Below are 8,720 nucleotides of genomic sequence, written 5' to 3'. Positions count from 1 at the left end.
AAAATGTACAAGTGATATATTAAAATCATCTTTCCAGCTTGAATTTCAATGATGCATTGGGGCAACGATTTTGTGAGAAACATCTTCACCCTTAAATAAAGATTTTCTTAATTCCTTACCTGTGTGCTAATTAGATATCACCTTGTTTTCACATTAAACAGACTTCCACATGTGAAAGCAGCAAGGATGCAGTGGCGTTAATGTTTCCTGGTGTCAACCTGTATTATTTCAGTAGATATTGAAATGAGGATGCATCTTGCTGCCTTTCCAATGAAGCAAGTTTAATTTAGTAATAGGTGAAAAACCATCCAAGAGCTGTTTAATCACTCAATTGGATTTTTTTTGCCAGCATATTTCTTTTTCTCTGCAACCCACTGCTAAATTGTGCTTCCTAGCTGTTTTTATAAAATCACTGAATCAAATCTAACTCTGATTACATCAGAGAAGGCTAAATACCTAACACCATAACAGGGGGTTTAAAATTTTGACATGTCTACTTAAAGATCACCAAAATCTGATAACAAGGTCAATTACATCCCTCGGTGGGATTGAACCACCAACCTTTTGGTTAATAGCCGTACACACTAACTGATTGCGCCACAGCGACACTTTGGAAACATTAATGCCACTGCATCCTTGCTGCTTTCTCATGTGGAAGTCTGTTTAATGTGAAAACAAGGTGATATCTAATTAGCACACAGGTAAGGAATTAAGAAAATCTTTATTTAAGGGTGAAGATGTTTCTCACAAAATCGTTGCCCCAATGCATCATTGAAATTCAAGCTGGAAAGATGATTTTAATATATCACTTGTACATTTTGTATTGCTCTTCTGGTGACAATGTAGTTTGTTTTTGTCAATTACCATTTTAATAATCGGGTAAAGAAAATTAAGTGGATTTTTGAAAGAAAACAATACTGTCAATATACTATTAAAACAAATTAAAATGGTAAAAGTTATTGTACTTTAAGTAAAAATAAAAGAGCAAAAATATTAATCCCAGTTTTGGATTACTTTAATTAACAAAAAAAAATGCATATAGCAGAGGATAGTTTCAATCTGCCTACCTCTGGGTTATGAACCCAGCATGCTTCCATTACAGTACTCTGCTACATATGTAAGTGCAAGAGATCCTGAAGTACTCACTCATCATGGGAAAGTACCAATGTGTTTCTTCATTGGTTGATGAAAGAAACATCTTACAAAAACTCTCCAGATTATTGACTATTTAAAGTTTTTCTAGGAAACGTTCTAGATGAATGCTTATTAGCCTTTGTCAGTATGTACTTTTGCAAAGTGTCGCTGTGGCGCAATCAGTTAGTGTGTACGGCTATTAACCAAAAGGTTGGTGGTTCAATCCCACCCAGGGACGTAATTGACCTTGTTATCAGATTTTGGTGATCTTTATGTAGACAAGTCAAAATTTCAAACCCCCTGTTATGGTGTAGGGTACCTGGCCTTCTCTGATGTAATCAGAGTTAGATTTGATTCAGTGATTTTATAAAAAAACAGTGGGTTGCAGAGAAAAAGAAATATGCTGGCAAAAAAATCCAATTGAGTGATTAAACAGCTCTTCATTTTCTGGCTTTATTTTTATGCTAACAAATGTGTTCTCTGAAAAGTGTCCACAAAGCCAAGTATCTAATTCACATCTTTGTAGGGATGGTTTTTCACCTATTACTAAATTAAACTTGCTTCATTGGAAAGGCAGCAAGATGCATCCTCATTTCAATATCTACTGAAATAATACAGGTTGACACCAGGAAACATTAACGCCACTGCATCCTTGCTGCTTTCTCATGTGGAAGTCTGTTTAATGTGAAAACAAGGTGATATCTAATTAGCACACAGGTAAGGAATTAAGAAAATCTTTATTTAAGGGTGAAGATGTTTCTCACAAAATCGTTGCCCCAATGCATCATTGAAATTCAAGCTGGAAAGATGATTTTAATATATCACATGTACATTTTGTATTGCTCTTCTGGTGACAATGTAGTTTGTTTTTGTCAATTACCATTTTAATAATCGGGTAAAGAAAATTAATTGGATTTTTGAAAGAAAACAATACTGTCAATATACTACTAAAACAAATTAAAATGGTAAAAGTTATTGTACTTTAAGTAAAAATAAAAGAGCAAAAATATCAATCCCAGTTTTGGATTACTTTAATTAACAAAAAAAATGCATATAGCAGAGGATAGTTTCAATCTGCCTACCTCTGGTTTATGGACCCAGCATGCTTCCATTACAGAACTCTGCTGCACATGTAAGTGCAAGAGATCCTGAAGCACTCACTCATCATGGGAAAGTACCAATGTGTTTCTTCATTCGTTGATGGAAGAAACATCTTACAAAAACTCTCCACATTATTGACTTTTTAAAATGTTTCTAGGAAACGTTCTAGATGAATGCTTATTAGCCTTTGTCAGTATATACTTTTGCAAAGTGTCGCTGTGGCGCAATCAGTTAGTGTGTAAGGCTATTAACCAAAAGGTTGGTGGTTCAATCTCACCCAGGGACGTAATTGACCTTGTTATCAGATTTTGGTGATCTTTATGTAGACAAGTCAAAATTTCAAACCCCCTGTTATGGTGTAGGGTACCTGGCCTTCTCTGATGTAATCAGAGTTAGATTTGATTCAGTGATTTTATAAAAAACAGCTAGGAAGCACAATCTAGCAGTGGGTTGCAGAGAAAAAGAAATATGCTGGCAAAAATATCCAATTGAGTGATTAAACAGCTCTTCATTTTCTGGCTTTATTTTTATGCTAACAAATTTGTTCTCTGAAAAGTGTCCACAAAGCCAAGTCTCTGATTAACACCTTTGTAGGGATGGTTTTTCACCTATTACTAAATTAAACTTGCTTCATTGGAAAGGCAGCAAGATGCATCCTCATTTCAATATCTACTGAAATAATACAGGTTGACACCAGGAAACATTAACGCCACTGCATCCTTGCTGCTTTCGCATGTGGAAGTCTGTTTAATGTGAAAACAAGGTGATATCTAATTAGCACACAGGTAAGGAATTAAGAAAATCTTTATTTAAGGGTGAAGATGTTTCTCACAAAATCGTTGCCCCAATGCATCATTGAAATTCAAGATGGAAAGATGATTTTAATATATCACTTGTACATTTTGTATTGCTCTTCTGGTGACAATGTAGTTTGTTTTTGTCAATTACCATTTTAATAATAGGGTAAAGAAAATTAAGTGGATTTTTGAAAGAAAACAATGCTGACAATATACTATTAAAACAAATTAAAATGGTAAAAGTTATTGTACTTTAAGTAAAAATAAAAGAGCAAAAAAATCAATCCCAGTTTTGGATTACTTTAATTAACAAAAAAAAAAATGCATATAGCAGAGGATAGTTTCAATCTGCCTACCTCTGGGTTATGGGCCCAGCATGTTTCCATTGCAGTACTCTGCTGCACATGTAAGTGCAAGAGATCCTGAAGCACTCACTCATCATGGGAAAGTACCAATGTGTTTCTTCATTGGTTGATGGAAGAAACATCTTACAAAAACTCTCCAGATTATTGACTTTTTAAAGTTTTTCTAGGAAACGTTCTAGATGAATGCTTATTAGCCTTTGTCAGTATGTGCGTTTGCAAAGTGTCTCTGTGGCGCAATCGGTTAGTGTGTTCAGTTATTAACCAAAGGGTTGGTGGTTCAATCCCACCCAGGGATGTAATTGACCTTGTTATCAGATTTTGGTGATCTTTATGTAGACAAGTCAAAATTTCAAACCCCCTGTTATGGTGTAGGGTACCTGGCCTTCTCTGATGTAATCAGAGTTAGATTTGATTAAGTGATTTTATAAAAACAGCTAGGAAGCACAACTTAGCAGTGGGTTGCAGAGAAAAAGAAATATGCTTGCAGAAAAATCCAATTGAGTTATTAAACAGCTCTTCATTTTCTGGCTTTATTTTTATGCTAACAAATTTGTTCTCTGAAAAGTGTCCACAAAGCCAAGTATCTGATTAACACCTTTGTAGGGATGGTTTTTCACCTATTACTAAATTAAACTTGCTTCATTGGAAAGGCAGCAAGTGATGTCATCCAAGCAGTGGGTCAAAGTTGGCATCAACCCTCGTCTGCTTATGTAAAGAGAAAAGGGGTATGCAGGGCATGGCGGCCTTTTGCGACGCTTGGATGACCCCTAGTTCGCATTAAACACCCCCACCCTCCTTCGGTGTGGGGCTCATGTTGGCCATGCCCCAGCCCCTGAAGCATTCAAGCTGATTTCTTGCAGCAGCTGGGTACTGTAACAGCTCCAGAGCTGCTCTGTAAGGCAAGTAAAAGGGTGTGGGCCCTGCAGCACTACCTGTAGTTTGCATTGTGCATTGGAAGGCACAAAGTAAGCAGACGGGAGGAGAAGTCAGGATAGTGCACAAGGTTATAGAAGGGAGGGGCTCAAGAAAAGAGAAGTGGAAACAGACAGCATACTAGGCTGGAGAGAGACCTGAGACAAAGAGATCTGAATTATACGAGAGCCGTCCAGGGGAAACACAAATTATGCAGTCAAGTTTCCCACATTTGGGGAAATCGCAAGGGGCAGCACACCCAGAGTGCAATGGGTGAGCCTTGCCCTGGGAGAAGCACCTTCATGATCATAGTATCTCACCTGGCAGGTTAGTAGGAGTTGGGCTAGAGCTGGGGAGGGTCGCTGCTCGGGCACTACCTGTCAAGTGAAGGAGATCCAACTGAGGCAGCACAAGGGAACTCTCAAAAGAAGAACAAGGCTAGAGGAAGATCTGAGACAAAGAAATCTGACTTTTACCAGAGCTGACCAGAGGAAAGCACAAACACAGTCCACCACTACCACAAATAATGCAGTCGAGTTTCCCACATTTGGGGAAATCACAGGGGTCAGCATACCCAGAATGCAATGAATGAACCTCACCCTGGGAGAACAATCTTCATGACAATAGTATCTCCTATGCAAAATAAGTATGATTTGGGATAGGGCTGGGGAGGGCCGCTGCTCAGGCACATCTCTGTCAAGTAAAGGAGATTCAACTGAGGCAGCACAAGGGAACTCTCATCTGGGGACAACAACTGCAGGGAGAACACATATTTTCAGATAAACATCGGGTGGCAGAAGGCTGCCTAATACTGAAGCACCCCCAAACAACAAACCAAATGCAACAACTAGTGCAAGCATTCCTGGGGGAAGGCCTGCAGCAGATGGATTTGAATATGGTGATGTCATCCAAGCAGTGGGTCAAAGTTGGCTTCAACCCTCGTCTGCATATGAAAAGAGAAAAGGGGCGTGCAGGGCATGGAGGCCTTTTGTGGTGCTTGGATGACCCCTAGTTCGCATTAAACACCCCCACCCTCCTAAGGTGTGGGGCTCATGTTGGCCATTCCCCAGCCCCTGAAGCATTCAAGCTGATTTCTTGCAGCAGCTGGGCACTGTAACAGCTCCAGAGCTGCTCTGTAAAGCAAGTAAAAGGGTGTGGGCCCTGCAGCACTACCTGTAGTTTGCATTGTGCATTGAGAGGCACAAAGTAAGCAGACGGGAGGAGAAGTCAGGATAGTGCACAAGGGTATAGAAGGGAGGGGCTCAAGAAAAAAGAAGTGGAACCAGACAGCAAACTAGGCTGGAGAGAGACCTGAGACAAAGAGATCTGAATTACATGAGAGCCGACCAGGGAAAACTCAAATTATGCAGTCAAGTTTCCCACATTTGGGGAAATCGCAGGGGCAGCACACCCAGAGTGCAATGGGTGAGCCTTGCCCTGGGAGAAGCAACTTCATGATCATAGTATCTCACCTGGCAGGTAAGTAGGAGTTGGGCTAGAGCTGGGGAGGGTCGCTGCTCGTGTACCCCCCTGTCAAGTGAAGGAGATCCAACTGAGGCAGCACAAGGGAACTCTCGAAAGAAGAACAAGGCTAGAGGAAGATCTGAGACAAAGAAATCTGACTTTTACCAGAGCTGACCAGAGGAAAGCACAAACACAGTCCCCCACTACCACAAATAATGCAGTCGAGTTTCCCACATTTGGGGAAATCACAGGGGTCAGCATACCCAGAATGCAATGAATGAACCTCACCCTGGGAGAACAATCTTCATGACCATGGTATCTCCTATGCAAAATAAGTATGATTTGGGATAGGGCTGGGGAGGGCCGTTGCTCAGGCACATCTCTGTCAAGTAAGTTGCATTTGATTTGTTGTTTGGGGGTGCTTCAGTATTAGGCAGCCTTCTGCCCTACCATGTTCATCTGAAAATATGTGTTCTCCCTGCAGTTGTTGTCCCCAGATGAGAGTTCCCTTGTGCTGCCTCAGTTGAATCTCATTTTGGAGAAGACCTCAATAAGATTGTAGCTGATCTGGCTACTGCTAAAACAGCTTGCCTACCTAGTATGACTCCTACCACGCAGAAGGCTAAAAGTACTTTTCTTGGCCCTTTCATCCTCCAGGTAAAGCGTACCCAAGGTCAGGCATACCCAAAGCAAGCTCATGTTTCCAGACCTGCCAAGCCCAGACTGAAGCAATCCTGGGCTGCCCATCAGCCTGCTTCCAAAACGGACAAGCCTGCCGCATGACGGTGCAGGCCTCCCTCTGGGGGATCCCAGGGTGGGGGGCCCGACTTCTAGGTTTGGCAAAGAAAGGTATAATTCTAAGCTAGAGAATTCTGTTTGGAGCTCACCTTGTACTTTGTGAAGAAATAATCAGCATTGTGGCTGAGCAGATACATGTAGTGTGTGGCTGCAAACTGCATGGATCTGCTGCGTTGTAATGCTGATTCTTTTTTTTTTTTTGCAAAGTACCAATAGCTTCATATAATGTTCACAATTTTTATGCAGGATCAAATAGCTCAGTAGGTAGGGTGTTTGATTAGAATTCAACAGGTTATAGGTTTGAATCCTGGGTATGGTAGTTTGAGATGTGTTATTTAATAAAGTATGTTGTTCTGACTGCCGGCATCCTATCACCTGGGATATCATACTAAATAAATGGAGTTGATCAAATTTTTTTTTTAACTAGGGACAATTTCCAGATACTTCTCTTTATAACTGAGATTGCCCCCTGGAACTTCACATCAGTTGACAACTATGCATGAGTGGGCAGTGCTTGCCCTGGATCTGCCCACCCATTTATGTGCCGTCATAAAATAAAGCATGACTGACAGTTATCCTGGGCGTACACTACACAATTATCTGTCAGGCTATCTATCTAGTCTGGATGGATGGAATAAAAATCTGGTAATGTATAGGAGCAAATGTCAATTAACCATTTGCTCCCAAACACTAGAAAAGTGGTAAAAAATGGTCATTACACAAATTGGTTAAACCCAAAATTTAACCAATTTGTTTAGGGGACCATTTTTGTCCATTTTTTAGTGTTTGAGAGTAAATCGTTGATGGTCATTTGCTCACATAGATAACCGGATTTCTATTCCAACCAGCCAGTGTTGGAGAGATGGTCTGCCAGATTACATAATGCATACCAGAGCCATAACTAGACTTTTTGGTGCCCTGTGACAGAGAATTATATGCCCCCCCCACCCTCCCCATTTTTGCAATATGGACAAAAGGCGCATGCCTTGTGGGGAAGGGGCATAACAAGATTGGTCTCAGAGAAAGCACATGAGATATGAAGATATATCTAGTATACTTGACACTCAATGGTTTGTGGTATTGCCGGGGTGCCCTCCTTAAATGCATATACAGTCACACATGGCATGTTTGTGTAAATGGCATATCAGCAGTCAGCACTAACTGGTGACATGCCATTTGTACAAGTAAGCCATGTGTGACTAATATATAAACATACTTTATTAAATAACACCTCAAACTATCATACCCAGGATTCAAACCTATAACCTGTTGAATTCTAATCAAACACCCTACCCATTGAGCTACTTGATCCTGCATCTATTCTAACCTCCAAAAATAGATTCAGTTGCATTTTCCAGCGTGTTTTGTTTGCGCCTTTGCAAATGTCTTACATCGACAAACTTATTTAGTACTATTTTGCAAATAGGGTTACATTGTCGCAACATTGTGTTCCCTAATTGCTTGATTTTTTAAATGCAAAAATTGAAAAAAATACACCTGATAATTGCCCTGTGGAGTCTTATTTTGTGTATACTTCTTATCTACATTTAATTCCCTACCTCTAATCAAGGCATTTTTAAATGCTGGGCGCTGCCAGGACGTGAGGCCTACCTAGTCTTTAGATCTGAATTTGAATGTACTTGTGAACTAACTTAATTTCCTACTTCTAAATTCATTCCTAAATTCACTACTTACATTAATCCTGTAGTTGGGCATTTTGAGCCTTCAATTGTGGGCATTGTTTTGTGTCCAGACCAGCAGCTGGTGGTGTGCATTTGCTGGAAAGGCATCGAAGACCTCCGATATGCTGCATCTCCTGATGTGTGTCTGCCTCAAGTGGCTGTCAGCAAATGCATGCTAGACACCCCATTCCAAGCTGATTGTGATATCACGGAACATGCATCATAGAACAGGCATGCTAGAACATGGGTCTTCAACCTGCGACCCTCCAGCTGCTGTGGAACTACATATCCCAGCATGCCCTGCCTCAGTTTTAGCATACCTTAATAGCAAAACTGTGGCAGGGCATGCTGGGATGTGTAGTTTCACAGCAGCTGGAGGGCCCCAGGATGAAGACCCATGTGCTAGAACCAAACCGCAGGTACATTGAATGCTAGCAAGCTGCATGTTTAAATCCTTTTTGTTCCGC

At 40.7% G+C, this 8,720-nt stretch overlaps 4 non-coding genes across 4 annotated transcripts; all 4 read right to left on the bottom strand.

The window, feature by feature from the left end:
- Positions 1 to 4,480: 4,480 nt before the first annotated feature.
- On the bottom strand, positions 4,481 to 4,644 carry LOC135027164 (U1 spliceosomal RNA). Its single transcript, XR_010223674.1, has one exon. It is a non-coding gene; the product is annotated as a U1 spliceosomal RNA (small nuclear RNA).
- A 151-nt stretch (positions 4,645 to 4,795) lies between these two features.
- On the bottom strand, positions 4,796 to 4,959 carry LOC135027242 (U1 spliceosomal RNA). The gene has a single exon (XR_010223744.1). It is a non-coding gene; the product is annotated as a U1 spliceosomal RNA (small nuclear RNA).
- A 674-nt stretch (positions 4,960 to 5,633) lies between these two features.
- On the bottom strand, positions 5,634 to 5,796 carry LOC135027186 (U1 spliceosomal RNA). The gene has a single exon (XR_010223693.1). It is a non-coding gene; the product is annotated as a U1 spliceosomal RNA (small nuclear RNA).
- A 152-nt stretch (positions 5,797 to 5,948) lies between these two features.
- On the bottom strand, positions 5,949 to 6,112 carry LOC135027192 (U1 spliceosomal RNA). Its single transcript, XR_010223699.1, has one exon. It is a non-coding gene; the product is annotated as a U1 spliceosomal RNA (small nuclear RNA).
- Positions 6,113 to 8,720: the final 2,608 nt, after the last annotated feature.

This window comes from Pseudophryne corroboree, unplaced genomic scaffold (genome assembly GCF_028390025.1).
Source record: "Pseudophryne corroboree isolate aPseCor3 unplaced genomic scaffold, aPseCor3.hap2 scaffold_462, whole genome shotgun sequence".
Lineage (NCBI taxonomy): Eukaryota > Metazoa > Chordata > Amphibia > Anura > Myobatrachidae > Pseudophryne > Pseudophryne corroboree.
This window is presented reverse-complemented; position numbering and strand designations above follow the sequence as displayed.